This window comes from Lactuca saligna, chromosome 5 (genome assembly GCF_052625555.1).
Source record: "Lactuca saligna cultivar CGN05327 chromosome 5, ASM5262555v1, whole genome shotgun sequence".
Classification (NCBI taxonomy): domain Eukaryota; kingdom Viridiplantae; phylum Streptophyta; class Magnoliopsida; order Asterales; family Asteraceae; genus Lactuca; species Lactuca saligna.
The window spans coordinates 272261123-272280785 of NC_136421.1; the positions used below are offsets into that span (position 1 = coordinate 272261123).

General features: G+C 35.8%; 1 long non-coding RNA gene, 2 other non-coding genes and 1 pseudogene across 3 annotated transcripts; all 4 read left to right on the plus strand.

Annotated features, from left to right (window-relative positions):
- The first annotated feature begins 4927 nt into the window (after positions 1-4927).
- Positions 4928-7485, plus strand: LOC145047843 (uncharacterized). The gene is made up of 2 exons (XR_013682477.1): positions 4928-5509; positions 6666-7485. It is a non-coding gene; the product is annotated as an uncharacterized LOC145047843 (long non-coding RNA).
- LOC144999332 (small nucleolar RNA U3) lies at positions 5022-5233 on the plus strand. The gene has a single exon (XR_013660843.1). It is a non-coding gene; the product is annotated as a small nucleolar RNA U3 (small nucleolar RNA).
- LOC144999333 (small nucleolar RNA U3) lies at positions 6714-6834 on the plus strand (annotated as a pseudogene).
- Positions 7486-18477: 10992 nt separating the features above from the next.
- On the plus strand, positions 18478-18692 carry LOC144999331 (small nucleolar RNA U3). The gene has a single exon (XR_013660841.1). It is a non-coding gene; the product is annotated as a small nucleolar RNA U3 (small nucleolar RNA).
- Positions 18693-19663: the final 971 nt, after the last annotated feature.

The window sequence follows — 19663 nt, forward strand, 5'->3', positions numbered from 1 at the left end:
AACCCAACAAATAATAGGGGTACAATATACTCCAAATACACTGCTTTAATGCACTAAAAAGTAGTACAATGCAAATAGGGTCGAACCACAGAGACACGAGACTAAAGTCTATACCTATTTGCGCAATGTACTTTAGTCACAAAGGGGGGGGGGGGGTTCGTTTGCTAAAGTCAAATAATAAAAATTAACAATCAACTTTGAAACATGCATAAAATGAAATTGATTTGTAAATAAATTGTAAAAGTGCTTCCACTTATAGTTCTCAATGTTGTCATTTAACCTGATTATGACTTGATGTAATTTGTGATTGTTATTCTAAGTTGGTACTGAAAGATATTAACACGCTCTAATACATATCGCTTGACAAATTATCTAACCAAAACACGCTCTTTGACTAGACCTATCCTAACTAGTTCAACCTAAACACGCTCTTAGATTGTATTGAAAAACTGCATTAAGTTTTGTACAAGCTTCCCAACAATGTTCATTTATTCTCACATGCTCGGAAGTTTAAAAACATGTAATATATGTTTTACAATAAGAAAACTTATTGTTTGTTACCAATCATCAACTTTACAGAACGATTAGAAGCCCTAAAAGTTAATTAACTGCACAAAAATTCAATTCATGAAAGTGGTCAATCAAACACATATCAAATTTAAGGGTTCTAGTTTAAACAAAAACATAATCACTAGAATAGAATAAAAAATAAACATCAAATCATATGCTTCAAGTCAAGCATTCAACATGTTTTGAACAAGAACTAGAAACTAGGGTTTCTTAGCCACACATGGCTAAGAACAAATCAAACGAGAATAAAGATGGAATTGGAATATTTAATCCTTACAAAAACAAAATCCAAAGTGTTTGCAATGATTAGGTCTTCTCAAAAACTCCAAGAATTCTCCCAAAATCACCCACGATCCCCAAAACTGCTCCAAAAACCGTCTGCCCTACAAAAATGATGTCTCCTCTTGTTTTAATTAATGTTCACGTGCATGCCATGAGGCCATGCGTTTTTGGCATGGCCATTTGTCTTGCCCATGTGTTTTTGGCATGTCCCATGCTTTTTGCTAAAATACAAATAAGTCTTCAATGTTGGCTCCATATTCGGTCAAACTTCACCACGATTCATGTTGCTCAATTATGAGATGATAAAGGACAAACACGAACCATGTCGGTGAGACAAGAACCGCGTTTCAAATATACTCCTTTGCTACGATGACAATGCATAATGACTCGGGTTCCATCTTCATGTTTTCTGCCATGGAATAACCGATTCATCTTCTCCTCATGCTCCAAAGCTCCAAGCATCCAAGCTCCACGTTCCATGCTTCATAATGCCTGCAAAATAAATCAAAAATGGTGAAGTACCAGACATTCTTAATGAAATATGCAATTGCCCAAATAATTAACTAAATGCAAGAATTATGAAGTAGAATGCTATGAAATGACAGAAATAACATGCAAAATAATACTATTTTAAGTATGGAAAATACTTGTATACTACGGTCTTGGAACATTTAAGACTACATTACGTATAAAAGAAAATATTGGATTTTCTGGAAGAACACACTACAATTTTTAAGGAACAAGGAAACATATTTCTCATACAAAATGTTTATGAAATCACCAAATTAAATGTTGATACTCTTTCAAAACTACTTGTGTTCTCAGTGAAAAATTAAGATAGGTAACAACAAGCTTTTGAAGACGAGACGCTAAGACGCCAATCAAGTCTTATATCATCATATTGTAATTGATTTTTGAAATATATAACACATACCAATCACGTAACTTTATCAATTATATTTATGATGGTTGTGTTTTCTTGATCTCTATTATTAAATTGTTATGATATTGTACATGACGTTGCCCGCCCCCGGATGTTTCCGCCGTTTTACCGATTCGAGGGTGTGACAACTTCTAACTTGCTTATTGGTTTCATAGATCTAGTCATTTTTCATATTTGCCACTTTTTGGTCACTTTAGGTCATAAAGTTTAGATCTTGAAAGTTTGTGTCCTTATTATGGATAAAGTTGAAAAGTTTATCCATCTAAACATCATAAATGATTCAGATATGAAGGTTGGATACTTAGACTTAATGGATAAGTTGAGAAAGATGCATTTTGGTCTCTTTGAGACTTAAAGACTAAATCTTGGTTGTTTGGACCATCCGAATGGGTAAAGTTGGAAACTTTATCCATTATGGAGCTTTTAGGAATCAGATCGGGGAATTGAATGGTTAACTTTATGTATTAAGCACTTAATGGGAAAAGTTGGACAATAGCTTATTATGCGAGGGTAATTCTGGTTACACAATGCATAGCCTCATTTCCACCCGTAATTTCCATCTTGGGCTCTACGATGGGCGTAGTCAGACTGGATGTCGACTTTTACTTTTGACCATTGACCAAGTTTGACTTTAGGTCATTTGAGGTAATTTGAATAGTATATTGAGGTTGGGTCCCTTTTTTATGTTTAGGTGACATGTAGAGCCGATATTTGGAGCAGTGATCAATTTAACTATCTTCTAAACTTTGAGGTGAGCTTTCCTTACTATACTCGTGGGTCGAAGCCACCAATATCGGACCACTAGGTCGTGTTACGTATCCTGGTATATATGATGATGTAATGTTGTAGTGATTTGTTAAATTGGTAGATCTGTATGATTACATGTATTTACTGGTTATATGTTATTCTGTTGCATATGTCGACATAGTGCAATTGGGTTAAGGCGATACTGCTTTGTGCAGAAGCCAACAAACTTGGGAGCAATCCAAACATAAGTTGAGGGTCGGGAGGGCAATCCCGACTTATGTTGTGGCCCAGGAGAAATCCAGACATAAGCGGAGGGTCGGGAGGGCAATCTTGACTTATGTTGTGGGCTCGGAAGCAATCCAAACATAAGTTGAGGGTCAGGAGGGCAATCCAGACTTATGTTGTGGGCTTAGGGGTAATCCAGTCCGATAACTGTGGATCCAATATGCATAATGTTATATGTTTGTGTGTGGGGTATTTCGGCGGAACTTACTAAGCTTTAACTTACAGTTCGATTTATGGTTTTAGGTACATCAGATGATCGGGACAAGGCGAGGCGTGATTGTGCACATCATCCCTGGATATTTTATTGATAAATGCTTTTGGGATACTCTGATTAACGATTATGGCTTTTGGAACAATGTTTTGAATGATTTGTCGATTATCAAAATGGTTTAAAAAATATTTTTTTTACTATGATTTTTGGGATGTTACATTTGCCATTATATTTTAGAAAGTATTTCATTTTTTGGTCCTTTGACCGGTCACCAAAAGGTCACGATGACGTGTCGGTTTTACATTTTTTTCGGTTTCCATTTTGCCTCAACATTTACACATGAGTTTGCATTTAACCCAAACATTTTATTTCTTCCCCATTTGCCATTACTTTTTAGAAAAAAAAAATAATTTTAGCCCCTGACCAGTCAGAAATAGGTATTGTAAAACATAATAACTTAAAAAGAAAAATAAAACACAATGACAAGAGTCGAAATTATGCCTTCTCCTTGAGGGTGGGGTATGTTAACCAATAAGCCAATGATTATTTTTTGTATTATTAGTGTTTGTTGTATTTAATGTACAAATATATTTTAAAATGAAGAAAAAAAGACCTAGTGTAAGTTTCGGACGAAACATCTAATAAACAACATGACATGATAATTTTTAAGCCAATTAGATGGTTATTTTTTACAAACGATGTGACATGCCCCACCTCTCAATGAGAAATATTTGTTAATTTTTAAGCCAATTAGATGGTTATTTTTTACAAACGATGTGACATGCCCCACCTCTCAATGAGAAATATTTGTTAATTCATTCGTAACTTATCTAAAAAACAACTGAGTATTACTAGTGATATTTGTTGAGAAACCAAATATTTCTAAAGAGTCAAATTACGACTTCTCCTTGAGAGACGGGGTTTGTTAGCTAGTAAATCAACGATTCTATTTTTTGTATTATCAATTTTAGTTATAATTAATGTATACATATATTTTAAAATGAAGGAAAAAAACTTAATGTAGGTCTTGAGTCTGTGACATCTAATAAACAATATGACATTCTAAGATTTGAGCAAATTAAAATTGTTAATTCATTTGTTACTCATCTAAGAAACAATCAGTTATTTCTAATGACATTGTTGAGAAACCAAATATTTAAAATACCTATTCGAGACTAACCAATGGTTAAAATGAAATTTTTTCTAGAAAGTAATAGCAATGTGGAACAAAAAAAATATTAGGGTTAAATGCAAACTCATACGTAAATATTGGGGCTACATGCAAACCCACACATAAATGTTGGGACAAAATGTAAACTGAAAAAAAAAAATACAAATCTAACACGTCATCTTAACTTGTTGGTGACTGGTCAAATGCCCGAAAATAAAATGTTTTCTAAAATATAATGACAAACAAAGAATAAAAAATAAAATTGAGACTAAAACAGTTGTATATATAACGGTTTTTCTGCCATAAATCCTTTTATAAGTTTAGGTGTCATGTGACATCACAAAAAATACCACTCACATTCAAAGAAAAAAAGATAAATCGAGTGACACTTAAAAATTGTATGAAAATTATGAGATAAAACATAAAACTAAAAAAAGAAAAACTTAAAGTAATATCGTGAAAATAAATTACAAACGTTAGGATTTGTTTGCCGGTTTCATTTTAGGGAATATTGGAAATTGGTGGTAAAAGGTATAGAAAAGATAAAACAAAAAAATCAAATAAATGTTACAAGGTATAATCAAGCAGAAAAAAAAAAAAGATAAAAATGTAAAAACTTATAGTTTTTATTTATTTATTTATTATTATTATTTTTTCTGAGAATATTCATATTATATTATCATTACATGAAATTAATGTTATCAAGCCCAAACTAAAAGAGGCGCGTGCTTAGGTCAGATTTGTTTCCTCCCACATTGGTTCAGATCGAAAAGCGGAGCTGCTATATAAATAGTTGAAAGAGAAGAAGAAGCACGACCTTACTTGAACAGGATCTGTTCTATAGGCTCGTACCTCTGTATTCTTGATTCCTAAGAAGACAGAAACCCATGTCTGGTTGATGAACCACGACCATGTAACCAGAGCGTGATTAACAGAACTTCATTGTCTCGACCATGGCTCAGTAGATGATCGTTGCCAGCCCATTTAATGGTCCTGTCACGGTTACATGGTTGTCTGACAGACAATCTCATCTTTTTTTTTTTTTTTTTTCCTCCGGTGGAGGCTGCCTAAGGTCAAGGTTCTATTTCTCCATATGATTCCTCATTACAGTTGACATAAATTTCGTTCTTTCATTTGTATTCAGTATCAAATCATCTTCCTCCTCTGTTATTTTAGTTATTATTACATGAAAGGTGCAGAAGTTGTATAGAAATGTGTCCAACTTAGAGCTGCAGACCAAGTGTTTGATGAAATGCCTGAAGGAGATTGCCTTTTCTTTTTTGCCTTCTTCTACAGTCAGGTAATGATTTATTCCCTACTTTGATCACTGAGGAAGCCAAGAGGGTGGTGTTTGTAGGAAGGATGATAATCTCATTAATCTATATGTTGCTGGGCTTTTTTATGATTCATAGCCTCATGGGATTGTCAAGAATGGGAGAATTCTTGAGTCATTGAATTTGTTTAGGAAGATAGAATGGAAGGGTGTAAATTGTAATCCATTACAAACAAGGTGACACTATGTGCTTAGTTTTTTACTTTTTTTGGTACATATTATAATTGGACTGGTTTATCAAGATGATACTTTTAAAAATCTATGAATTATAGCAACATCAAAAAAAAAAAAAAAAAGAGGATAAAATCACAAATTGTAATATTAGAAACAAATGCTAATATCATAAGAAAAAAAGCTTAAATTTAAAGTTAAAGACTGGGTACGTTATCTTTTACAACAAAACAGGGTGTTAGAATATGATAACCTATTTATTGGTCATGTATTTTTAACTTCTTAGCTTGTCATGTTTTCGTATTAACATACACTGTATGTTATATGTTTTTATGTTTTAAATTATTAAAAAGTAATCTAGGCCAAATACATTAAATTACATTTAACAAATACAATTAGACAAGAAAACACATCTTCTTGATCATAGTGATGAATAGATACCATGTAGTTGTAACTCTTACCCTTACTCATATTCTTATTTTATGACCATGGAGTTTAACTTCTACGATTGATCAGGTTTTTGTATTAATATATACATGTTAGTGGTTTGTTTAAATTAAACATATTATTGTGTTTTATCTACAAAAAGTTAACAAGTTTTTATAATAACTTGAATACTTGAAAAATATAGCTATTAACACCTAAAACTTAATAAAAACCCGATTCATTAAAGATACATTATACAATCCAACAAGGTATACATCTCAAAATTAGAAGACAAGTTTGTAAATACCAAAACTATAACAAAAAAAAAAAAAAAAAAAGCTGATTGTAAAAATTGTTGCAGCAAATTTGATATTTTACTATTAACAACATTTTAATGATTCAAAACTTTATATATTTATTAAAGAAAAATTATCTAGTATATTAATTGAAATTGAAGTTATTAAACCCAAGAGGAAAGAGGCGTATTTCGGCTTAGATCAGACTTCTTGATCCCACATTGTTTCAGATCGAAAAGCGGAGCTGCTATGTAAAGAGGTGAGAGAGAAGATGAAGCACGACCTTACTTGAACAGGATCTGTTCTATAGGCTCGTACCTCTGTATTCTTGATTCCTAAGAAGACAGAAACCCATGTCTGGTTGATGAGCCGCGACCATGTAACCAGATCTGACAGACAATCTCATTTTTTCCTCCATGATTCCTCAATCTATCTCCCTCTTCTGTTATTTTAGTTTTTATTATATGGAAGGTTCTGAAGTCATACGGAAATTTGTCCAAACTAGAGCTGCACACCAAATGTTTGATGAAATGCCTGAAGGAGATTGCCTTTTCTTTTTTGCCTTCTTCTACAGTCAGGTAATGATTTATCCCTATTTTTATCATGAGTGAACTGACGGGGTGGTGCTTCTAGAAAGGATGATAATCTGTATGTTGCTTGGCTTATTTATGATTAATGGGATTGTCAAAGATTCAAGAATGATAGAATTCTTGAGGCATTGAATTTGTTTAGGAAGATGCAATGGGAGTGTGTAAATCACTAAATTGTAATCCATTACGAACAAAGTGATACTATGTGCTAAGTTTTTTGGTACATGTGATAATTGGATTGGAATAAAAGGATATGAATGTTTGATACTAAGTTGCTTCAACAGTATTGTACGCATACATGATCTGAAGAGTGAAGAACATGTTGATTCAGTTTTACTGAATGGAAATATGAAGTTGAAGGACTTGTCTATAATATTTGATGATGAATGTATAAAGAAAGTAAGGAAGTGGATTTTGGAGAAGAATAAACTCAGTTGACCAATTTGTTTACCTTTATTTATTTGTTTTGGTGTTGCATTCTTCAAGGTCTTCTTCTGTGGAAATGGAGGTTTTGGTTTCCAGGTGTTATGAGATACAAGATAAGAAATAAAAAATGGTAACATTTGATTGGGTGAAATATAGAAAAATACAAATATAATCTTTGGTATTTAGTTTTTAAATTAATAAAAAAAGCTAGACATCAGGGTAAATTGTAAATGGTTTGTGTATAGAAATTAGAAAGAAAACGGGGAAGGGTTTCTATCCCACATCGCACTGTGAGAGTCTCAAGTAGACCTTTCAAGTGTTTTCTTCTTATTTACTACAATCATCCATATTCTTGAAATAAAAGACTTTTGTTGCTAGTTGCGCTCACATTTTTATTCCTAAAATATATGAAAATAAGTTTTATTTATTTATTATTTATTTATATTTTTTTATAAATTTGTTTTTAACGGGCAGTATTATGTTTTTTGTTTTAAAGATCAAAAAATGTAACATACATTGTTACGTAAATTGATAATATAGAGAGTATTGTTACAGGTAGTCAAGTTCAAATAATAGCAATAGTAACATCAAAAAGATGCTCCCAAGATCTCATAGCAATAGGATATGGGTGATGAATGTAGTTAGTCTTGCACTCTTGCTTCCACCTTGTGGATATAATGTGGATAGAAACAAGTAGAGAGAAAGGCGGTGCAGTCAGTAAATAAATGCATCGAGTATTTACAAAGAATGCTTAATATAATCATATTAAGCAAAGGTGCTCAAAACATATATCACTAATGAATATGTGGAAGGACATGTAGATGTTAAGCGCTAATATGACATGCATAAACAAATTAGAAGAGAGGTAATGACTAGACTATCCCAATACACTCATTCTAAGTCTTCTCCCCCTCTTATTAGAGGGCCTGTCCTAGAAAAAAAAAAAAAGACAATCCCTTCGCATTTTAATTTAACGTCTAAGGCGTCCTCTCCTTCTTGTACCATCAACTAAACTTGTCTCTACCCTCCTCCTAAGGCCATGTGATGGCCTCCTATGGACATGTCCACCTCAATTCTCATTAGGAGGTCGAACCAAGGACCTATGGAAGTTAGGCTAGCCCGACCCCATGGGCAACACAACAATAACCATCACACTCTTCCATCCCTCAATTTATCGATGATCGACGACACACCTAACGCATTTCTAGTTGCATTATTTCAATTTTTTTTTCAAACAAAGTTCTAAAGTATATCTTTTTGACCTTTCTAGAAATCACGGTCCCCCGATTCATCTCTCGAGGCATGTTATCATACTCTTTATTAAACATGTATGTAACACCTCTCTAAACTTGGCCTCAAGGACATTCTCTTATAATTTCATGGTATCACCAAGAATCTTAATGCCTATATTAATGTTGCAACTTAGGCATCTACCTTGTTCTTGTAGATCAGTATGACAATGTTAGATATCTACTCCATGTGCATTTTGGTAGTTTCAAGGATTGTGTTTAAAACATTTATCAACTAAAGATTGGTAAAACCCGTTGGTCCTTCTCATTAATTGAACGTGTATATATAATACAATTAAACAAATCCTATGTAACTTAGGAAAGGATTAAGTCTACAAATATACATCAAATTAATATCTACAATAGCCTCCCTCAGTTGGAGCAAGAGGTGGTCGAATGCTCAAACTGGATCTAAAGTCAAGGAACAACTGACGAGGAAGACCCTTTGTAAAGATGTCCGCTTATTGGAAGGCAGAAGGAAGGTGCAGGACGCGTATATGGCTAAGGGCGAATTTTTACCGGACAAAATGAATATCCATTTCAATGTGTTTTGTCCGTTGATGTTGGACTAGATTACCCAACAGATAAACAGCAGAAACGTTGTCACAATAAACTAAAGTCGCTCGCTTCAATGGGGTGTAAAGTTCAAGCAAAAGATTTTGTAGCCAACATGGTTCAATAACAACATTAGCTACACCCCGATATTCGGCTTCGACACTCGATCGGGAAAGAGTGTATTGCCGTTTGGCGGACCATGAAATGAGGTTATCACCTAGAAAACGCAATATCCTGATGTCGATCAGTGAGTGTCCAGACAGTCTCCCTAGTCGGCATCTGTGTAGGTAACTAGTTGTGAGGACCGAAAAGGATATAGATGAAGGCTAAGGTCGATAGTACCCTTTCAGATACCTTAAAATTCGTTTGAATGCATTAAAGTGCGAATATTTGGGGGAGTGCATAAACAAACATATTTGTTCGATAGCGTATGCAATGTCGGGGCGTTTAAACATGACATATTGGAGAGCTCCAACTAAGCTGCGATAGAGAGTAGGGCCGACTAGAGGGGAACCATCAGTTGCACTGAGCTTGGAATTAGTTTCAGATGGAGTGGAAACTATAAATGTGTGAAAAGAACTTGTATTTCACTGAGAATGAAATAGGTACATATACACAGAGATCCGAATGTATTGGATCTGTTACAACAAATGTTGAAGACTAGTTCTATAGTTATCTAGAAAATCAAAAGGTAATTAACATGTGTACAATATACATGAAAGATAAACGGGTTCGGATCCGGGTTATGTGTTTATATGCTCCCGCAAGATGGACGATCGTGAGAGGAGACCAATCTTGGAGGTAAGAGTGTTGAATCTGTGGTGGAGAAGGGGTTTAGTGAGTGCATCAGCTAGCTGATCGTCCCCATGGATGTGAGTTACACGAATAGACCCTTCCTGTACTTTTTCCCGGACAAAGTGAAAGTCAAGTGCTAAATGTTTCATTCGTGAATGAAAAACAGGGTTGGCCGAGTAGTGTGTAGCACTGAGATTATCACAGAAAATGGTTGGTGTAGTGTGAGATTTGTAACCGAGTTCAGATAATAAGGAGATAACCCATTGCATTTCAGTAGTGGTGGAGGCAACTGCCCTGAATTCAGCTTCAGTGGATGAGCGGGCTAGAGTTGGTTGGCGTTTAGAACTCCAAGCTATTGGATTAGACCCAAGGTAGACTATGTAACCCGAAGTGCTGCGATAAGTTTGCTTGTCACCTGCCCAGTCGGTATCGGTGAAGGCATGGAGTTGTAGTGGGGACTTGCGCTGTATGAGAAGACCATGATGCATTGTGCCATGAAGATAACGTAGTAAGCGTTTGAGGGCTGTCCAGTGCATGTCGGTTGGGCGTTGCATGAATTGTGAGAGCTTGTTGACAGCAAAAGCAATGTCGGGTCTTGTAAGGGACAAGTATTGAAGAGCTCCAACATGTGACCTGTAATCTGTAACATTAGAAATAGGTGTACCATCATCAATAGTCAAAGGTTGAGAGCTGGACATTGGTGTGGTTGATGCCTTACAATCAGTCATATTAGCTTTGTGAAGAAGATCAAGAATATATTTGGTTTGGGAAAGAAAAAGGCCATGAGGATGATGAACAACTTCGACTCCAAGAAAGTAAGAAAGAGTACCTAGATCTTTTAGGGAAAATCGTTTAGCAAGTGAATTTATGAAAGCTGAAACATGAGAAGTGTTTGGACCTGTAATTATAATATCGTCTACATAAACGAGGATGTAGATGGGAGAGGTTTGTGAATGATAAACAAACAATGAGGAATCAGAGATTGTGGGTTTAAAGTTGGAATATAATAAGAAGGATTTGAGTTCATTGTACCAGGAACGAGAGGCTTGGCGGAGACCGTAAATGGCTTTGTTTAGTTTACAAACATGATCTGGGAAGGTGGAGTCAATGAAGCCCGGGGGCTGGGTCATGTAGACAGACTCTGTGAGATGTCCTTGCAAGAATGCATTGTTGACATCTAACTGGCGCAAGCACCATTTTTGAGAAGTGGCTAATGAGAGAATGAGTCTAAGAGAGGCAGGTTTAAGAACCGGACTGAAGGTTTCAACATAATCAAGTCCAGGTCTTTGATGAAAACCTTTTGCTACGAGGCGTGCTTTTAATCGATCAAGAGAACCATCAGGATGGTATTTACTACGATAGACCCATTTGCACCCAATGACATTTGGGGCTGAATCACGAGGAACCAATGTCCATGTGTTGTTGTGTATGAGAGCATCATACTCATTCTGCATAGCTTTACGCCATGAAGGTTGTTTCAAGGCTTGAGAAATGGTATGAGGTTCTGGAAAAGATGAGGGAGTAGCATGGTAAAGAAGAAAGTCAGCATTATGGTATTTTGGGTTGGGTTTGGGATTTTTGCGAGTGATTATTTTGTGAGGGTTGAGATGGGAAGTAGGTGCGGAAGTGGTGGTGGGTTGATTTGGAGTAGGGTGTGAGTTGGAAGACTCATTTGAGTCAACAGATAAGGATGGGGACGGGTGAGAGGTGGATGGAGAGGATTGAGGTGAAGTGGATGTTGAGGGAGGTGGAGATGGGTCTGGAGAGGAGGGAGGAGATGGTGGTGGTGTAATATGAGGTGGTGAAGTTGGGGAAGGTGAAAGAGGAAGTAATTGAAGGTGGAGCCAAGTGTCTGGTTCAGGGATAGATGGTGGAGGTGTATTTGTGAGTCTGGTGTACGGGAAATCAGTTTCAACAAAATAAACATGGCGTGATGTGTATATTCTGTTGGTTAGAGGATCTAGAAGGTGATATGCACTTTGTGAAGATGAATAACTAACAAAGATGCATGGTTTAGAGCGAGATTCAAGTTTGTGGTGTGTATAAGGACGTAACCATGGGTAAGCAAGGCAGTCGAAACTTCTGAGTTTCTCATAGTTGGGAGTTTTATGAAAAAGCTGGAAATATGGGGAGGTGTTATTAAGAGTGTTTGTGGGTAACCTGTTGATTAAATAGGTAGCGGTGGTAACAGCAAAAGTCCAGAATTGTAAGGGCATTTGTGCATGAGATAGTAGGGATAAAGCAGTTTCAACAATGTGGCGATGTCTTCTTTCAGCGTACCCATTGTGTTCAGGAGTGTGGGGAGGGGAGGTGAGGTGTGAGATACCGCATGATGCAAAATGAGAAGATAGCTTGATGTATTCTCCTCCATTGTCGGAAAAGAACTGTTGAATTTTGACCTGAAAGAAATTTTCAACAAGTTTTTGAAATTTTATGAATGTGGTTAAAGAATCAGATTTGTGTTTCAATGGGTACAGCCATGTATACTTTGTAAAATGATCGACAAAAATGATATAATATTTGTGATCATCTATTGAATGAATTGGGGAGGTCCAAACATCTGAAAAGATGAGTTCAAGTGGACGTGATGAAGTAAGAGAAGTATGATGAAATGGAAGTTTGTGACTTTTATTAATGCAACAAGAATTACAATTGTTTTTCAAGGAAATAATTGCAGGAATAGAAGAAACTAAGTGGTCTAAAACTCTAATATGTGGATGTCCAAGCCTGTGATGCCAAGGGATGGATTTATTGGAGAGAAAAGCCAAATGTGGATGAGTGGAACGCAACTCATAGATTCCTTGACTAGCCATTCCGTGGAGTAGCATCTGATGTGTTTTGAGATCCTTGATAAAAAAATAGAATGAATAGAATTGGATTAGTATATGATTATCAATGCATAAACGAGATATGGAGATGATATTTTTGGAGATAGAAGGAACACAGAGGACATTAGTTAATTTGAAAGATGTATTGGAAAACTTAAGATAAAAAGAGCCAATATGAGAGATTGTGAGAGACGAACCATCACCAATAACCAGCTCATCAGTACCGTCGTAAGGTGTGTGGAGAGACAATGCACTGAGGTCATTAGTCACATGATGAGAGGCTCCACTATCAAATAACCAAGATGGATTGTTGTTGGGAGTATAGGGAACAGGGGCTTGAGCCAAGTTGACAGTGTATGTGTTGCGAGATATTGATGGCAAGGCAATCTGAGGATACTTATTCTTGAATGAATAACAGGAGGATAAGGAGTGACCTTGAGCAAAGCAGAACTGACATTTTCCAAGAAATGGGCGTGGTGAGTTATTTGTTTTGTGTGGAGCTGATGTAGGGGTAGGTAAGAGGGGAGTGTTTGTGGCTGTTTGTCGGTTGTTCCAGGATCTGGTAGGGGGTCGTTTGTTGGCAACAAAGGCAGTGGTAGGTTGGTGAATAGAGGTAGGAACTGAGGGTGTCTGAATGAGAGAGAGTTCATGATTTATTAGTTTTTCATGAAGTTCAGAGAAGGAAATGGGGGTATCACGGGCATGAATAGCTTCAATAACGGGTTTGTAGGCTGTGGAGTCTAAACCTGTGAGGATGGCATCGGTAATGTCTTCTTGATCCATTTTCTTGCCTAATATGCTTAATTCATCAACAATGGTTTTGATGGTTTGCATATAATCAGTGATGGATAAAGAAGATGTTTTGGTAGTTTGTTTGAGTCGGTGCTGTAGCTGCTTGATGTGGCCTCTAGAAGGCTTAGCATAGGTATTGGATAAGATTTTCCAAGCTTCAAGAGATGAGGTCGCACCTGTGATCAAAGGAACAATGGCGGGGGAAAGGGTACCAACGATGGCGCCAAAAAGAAGGCGGTCTTGGCGGAACCAAGCTGGGTAATCAGCGTGAGGGGTGGATACACCTTCTTCGTTGATAGTAGGTGACGGAGGGAGATGGGTACCGTCAATGAATTTGTAGAGGTCCAATCCGTAAAGTAGAGCTTCAATTTGGGTTTTCCAGCTCATGTAATTTGTGGAGGTTAATTTCAGCGAAGAAGGGAATTGGACTAGGGTTAGGGAATTTGTGGAGAGGGGAAGAGAATTGACGACAGAAGAGGAGGAATTTGATTCAGTCGCCATGAAATCGGTAGTGGGAGAAGGTGATTTTTAGAGAGAGAAAGGAGACCTGGCTGATACCATATAAATGTGTGAAAAGAACTTGTATTTCACTGAGAATGAAATAGGTACATTTACACAGAGATCCGAATGTATTGGATCTGTTACAACAAATGTGGAAGACTAGTTCTATAGTTATCTAGAAAATCAAAAGGTAATTAACATGTGTACAATATACATGAAAGATAAACGAGTTCGGATCCGGGTTATGTGTTTATAGAAACAGGTTTACCAGTGGACATATTGGCTTAATGTAACAGTTCTTCCATGTATTTTTGTTGAGTGAGGAACATACTATTAGTTGTTCGTTTAACGGAAATACCCAAAAAATAAGATAGCAGGCCAAGATAAGACATCTCAAATTTGGTTTTAAGAACAACAATGAGAGCGGTATTGAGAGAGTCAGAAGAAGTAGTGAGAACAATATCATCCACGCAGAGAAGCAAGTAGGCATATTCTTGTTGGCGACGAAGAATGAACAAGGAGTTGTCGCTTTTGCTGCAAGTAAAACCCAAGTGCAAAAGGTAAGTAGCAAACCGTTGATACCAAGCCCGTGGTGCTTGTTTCAGACCGTACAGTGATTTGCGAAGTTTGCAAACATGATCTGGATAGGAGGAATTAAAGAACTCGGGCAGTTGATGCATATACATTGTCTCTTTTAGATCGCCATGTAAGAATGCATTTTTTGCCATCAAGTTGATGTATAGACCAATTTTGACTCATTGCTAAACTGAGGAGCGTGCATATTGTAGCAGGTTTAACTACAAGACTGAAATTTTCAACACAGTCAATTCCTTCAATCCGTGAGTTGCCATTAACCACCAATCTTGTTTTATATCGTTCAAGTGTACCATTTGCATGGAACTTGTGTCTAAAAATCCAATGGAAACGTATAATATTTTCATCAGTGGGCGTGGCACTAAGTCCCGAGTTTCTTGTTTAAGTAAAGCATTAATCTCATGCACTAAGTCCCAAGTTTCTTGTTTAAGTAAAGCATTAATCTCAGTTTCAATCATGGTTGCAGAAATCGGGATTAATCACTTTGCGTTCTCCAACCGTCGATGATTAAGGTATTAATCGTAAATTTAGTATTAATCGGGTTTGGTGGGATTAATCGGTATTGGCGGGATTAATCCGTTAAAAAAGTCAAAATAGTAAAAAAAAAAATTCAAAAAATCGAACTTTTTTTTTTCACCCCAAAATTTTCAAATTTTCAAAATTTATACCAAAATGTTTATATTTTCGTATTCTCAAAATTTCAAATTTCAAATTTCTTATTTTCTAATTTTGAAGTACTTGTTTTTCTTAAGATATATTAATATTTGATTAATTTTAATATTTTGTTAATAATTTGTGGTCCCCGATTAATCCCCACCAAGACCGATTAATCCCTTAACACTAATCGACCATCAAGCGATTTTTACAACCTTGGTTTGTGTAGCATTATTCCAATTCTGATCACATAGAGCAACTTTATGATTCGACGGAACGGGAGAAATATGTTGAGTACTGAGAGTAAAGAGTCGTTTTGCTCGTACAATACCATTTTTAGGCGGGTTTGCATAAGATGAACAGAGATAGTAGGGGATGGTAAGGGTAGAAGTTTCGACTATTGTTTTGAAGGCGGGGTTGAAGATTGTGAATAGGTACTATTAGGGGAGTATATGGTGGGTATGGGGTAATAAGAAGAGAGGAATGATAAGTGTAAATGGATTGTTTTGAAAAGTTTAAATTTTTTGAAATTTTTGGGATGTTACAAAAACACCACCAAAATCACACTTACAAGCTCAAAACTCACAAGAAGCACTTAGGTTTCCTTTTCAGGGTAAAGGGAGGTGGAGGTTGGTCAAACATGTCCAAGAGGTGCTATAATGAGGTTTAAATAGGGTGCAAACCCTAAGGTTTGCCCAAACTGTGCGTACGCCTAACGTATATGAGTAATGCCCGCGACCAACAAATAGCTAGTACGCTAAGCGTACTCATAGAGTACGCCCCCACATACTAGCCAATGACCAAAATGAAAAGAATTTGCATTAAAGGGCTAAAAGGAAACTTACCAATAACTTGAATGTTACAATTGGATGAAAGGACTTAAGAGATTAAGCACCTAATGGAAAAGTGTCATTTAGCTGAGTACGTTGGGCCTAACTTTGAGTACGCTATGCATACTCGTATGGGGTCCCGTTTCTGGATGGTGAGTACGCCATGCGTACGAGTTGAGTACGTTGGGCGTACTCAGCCTGAAGTTTGACTTGTTGAATTTGACTTTCGTTGATCGTTGACTTTTTGACAAAGGGAAAAATGTTGATTTTCAAGTGTATTTTATTCCAAATACTTATATAAAAATATAATTTATATAATTTAAATCATATTTAACCCTTAGGTTCTTAATTAAATCATTAAAACTCAAATTTCATTTGAAGGGTTTGACTTTTATTGACTTGAAAAATCACGGGTTGTTACATTGTGATATGTGTTATTGTGTACTGAGACTTCAGATAGTCTCCAGGGTTGTTGATAACCCACCGGGCGTGCTGTTTGCCCACTAAAACTTCAGGTAGTCTTCAGGGTTGCTGATAACCTATAATTGTTTATTTGTGATGTGTTGTGTGTGGTATTTTGGGGAACTCAATATGCTTTGTGCTTAGGATTTATGGTTTACATGTTTCAAGTTTTCTTATATTAAAGGAAGAGTACAACTCGATTGCATCGCATCAATGGGGGACTTGTGCACATGATAACTTTTAATGATACTATGATAACTGTTTTAAGATCTTGTAGTTGTGATTTGAATAAACACTTAATTTTTTAATTGGAAATTCTGGGCTAAAATTTGGGGTGTTACATGTAGTTATTCTCCATTTTTAGGTAATGGCTTTATACTTTGGTAATTATCATGACTCTTGTAAAATAATATATATTTTTTAATCTTTTCCCTGAATTTTCCAACATGTTGCTTTTGTATTGGAGGAGTTTTTTATTTGGATTGTGTCATAGAGATTAGTTTGTGGTTAGAAGTGGCTAGATGTAGTTTTCGAGCTACTTCTCAATCGTTTGGGTTATACAATCCTTTTCTCCAATCTCGAAACTCTAAATGGCCTTGTGTGATACAACATTACTTGTTGCGAGTCAAGTAACTCAAAAGGGCACTCGGCAATGACTGACGGTGGGGTTAATCTCATAGATACCACACAAGCCCCCACTTAAGCCACTATGACTGTCGTCAAGTCATGTGCCTTTTCCACGATCGCTTCATCATCCACGACATTCTTTGTGTTGATTTCCTCAATAGTAACATTGATTGTTTCTTAAATGATCCAAGTGAAAATTTTGAACATTCTGGTTATGAACTTAATTCGCCTTTTGTTCTTCCGATAGAAGCATGGAAGAGGAGATTGGTGTCAAAGTAAACTTGTGTTTAAGATGTCTAAACGAGATGAGGGAAACAAACACACCATTAAATCTATATTTTAACATTTATTTGTGTATCTATAACCAAACCATATTATAACCTTGAAGACCGTAACCGTCAAACAATCAAGAACAATAATCCATCTTTAACACCTTGTTCCCGAGTCCAAATTAAAGTGAGAAGAGAAAGGCAGTGAAAAGAACTGAAAAAAAAAAAACGTATATTGTTATCGAGATTTTTTTTTGGAGGAATTGGAGAGAAAAGAATAGAAGTGGATGAATGATCTCTCTCATAATCTTACTCCCAAATTGGAGGGGTTTTAAGGGAAGTAGGCTTAATGGGATTTTAAATATTGTTGTATAAATTGATAAAGTTCATTCCGTTATATAAATAAAAGAGATAATCACAAAAATAAACACATGATTGTTATAACCTTAGTTTTTCGGATTTACCGAAACGACCACACTGACCAAAATATTGAATTTCAAACTAAAATTTGGAATGTTAAAAGGTCACTGAAATGCAACATAAAAAATTTGAAATATGATATTTCATACACTACGATATGTCCGTATATTCAGACTTAGATTCACGATATTAAAGTTTATTCAAATAAAAAAATAGTAGTTATATGGAATGAAAAGAAAAGCTAACTTTTTTTTTTAAACATTTGTATTTGGAAGATTGCATTTTCCAAGAGGAAAGAGGCGTACGTGGGCTTAGCCGCTTAGATCCGATTTGTTTCATGACTTCATCCCACATTGGTGCAGATTGGAAATCAGAGCAGCTATATAGAAAGTTGAGAGAGAAGATGAAGCACGACCTTACTTGAACAGGATCTGTTCTATAGGCTCGTACCTCTGTATTCTTGATTCCTAAGAAGACAGAAACCCATGTCTGGTTGATGAATCACGACCATGTAACCAGAGCGTGATTAACAGATTTTCATGGTCTCGGCCATGGCTCAGTAGATGATCGTTGCCAATCCATATTATTATGGTCCTGGCATGGTTACATGGTTGTCTGACAGACAATCTCATCTTTTTTTTTTTTTCTCCGGTGGAGGCTGCCTAAGGTTCTATTTCTCCATGATTCCTCTGCAAGGTCATATGGATAGGTGCCCAAATTAGAGATGCGGGCCAACTGTTTGATGAAATGCCTTAGAGGTTACATATTTTGCCTTCTTCATGGTTTAGCCATGGCTCAGTAGATGAATGTTGCTAGCCCATCTGATTGGGTCCTAGCATCGTTACATGGTTGTCTCAAATACAATTTCATCATTTTTTTGGTACTGTGGGAATGTGGTCAAGATTGTATTTGCCTTCAAGATTCCTCATTACTTCAAGATTCCTCATTACAGTTAACCAAATTTTCATGTTTTCATTTGTATCTAGTAATATGTGCGTATGGAAAATGTGGAGAATTTTGGATATGCAAAGCAAGTGTTTGATGAAATGTTTGAAAAGAAATTAATTTCTTCTACTGTCTTGTGTCCCATGGTTTATCCTTTACTTTGATCATGATTCATTGAGGAAGCTAAAAGGGTGTTCTCTAAAACCTTAGAAAGGATACTCTGTATGCTGCTAATATTTATAGTTGTTTAGACCTTTGGATTGTCAAGAATGGGAATATTGGAGTTGTTTGGGAAGCTGCAAAAGGATGACAATTACATAAAAAGCACTAATTAAAAACATATATAAGTACACGAGAAGTTGCAATATAGCAATAATAAGGAGAGATGTTTTTTTTTTTTAATTATTTGACATAATGAATGTTATATGATGATTAAACTGAGATTTTAACCATTAACAAAAACTAGTCATATTCATTAAAGTCTACAATAAATGATGGAATTCACAAGATATCCTTTGTTGCAACCCCAAATATGTCAAATCGACTATGAAGAAGTCAAAACATGTGGATAAATTTTGGATGAAATTGTTAATTGATTGTAACCAATGTTTGACTTTAAGATTAATGTTTAACTCAATGAATTTGTGATTA